This window comes from Pterocles gutturalis, unplaced genomic scaffold, assembly GCF_000699245.1.
Source record: "Pterocles gutturalis isolate BGI_N339 unplaced genomic scaffold, ASM69924v1 scaffold17083, whole genome shotgun sequence".
Taxonomy (NCBI): domain Eukaryota; kingdom Metazoa; phylum Chordata; class Aves; order Pterocliformes; family Pteroclidae; genus Pterocles; species Pterocles gutturalis.
The window spans coordinates 6,767-7,166 of NW_010120938.1; positions in this window are offsets into that span (position 1 = coordinate 6,767).

Genomic DNA, 400 nt, shown 5'->3' on the forward strand with positions numbered 1-400 from the left:
GTGCAATTATTTATTTTGGGTCCCTTTGAAAATACCATCACATATCCCCTTCTGTTCATGGCTTCATTGGTCCCTCAGCCCATGACGGCACAGTGTCCGAGCCAGCTGGGCAGCACGCTTGTTCCTCCAGTGAGCAGGTGACCGTTGTCCCTTCGAGGCTGGCAGGTAGGAGCTGCCTGGTCCGATCTCGGCAGCCGTCCCTCCCTCCGTATCAGGTACCGCCTGGGAGCATCATGCAGACAGGGAGCGGAGCGAGGGTTCCGTCCAGAGGGACTGGTGGGGATGGCTGTGGCTTTCAGCTGCCCCAGGAAGAGCTTCTGGCTTGTGTTTTCTGGCAATTTAGAACTGGGTTTGTTTCTTGATTATTAAAAAAAATAAAATACAGTGATGATGCTGCTAT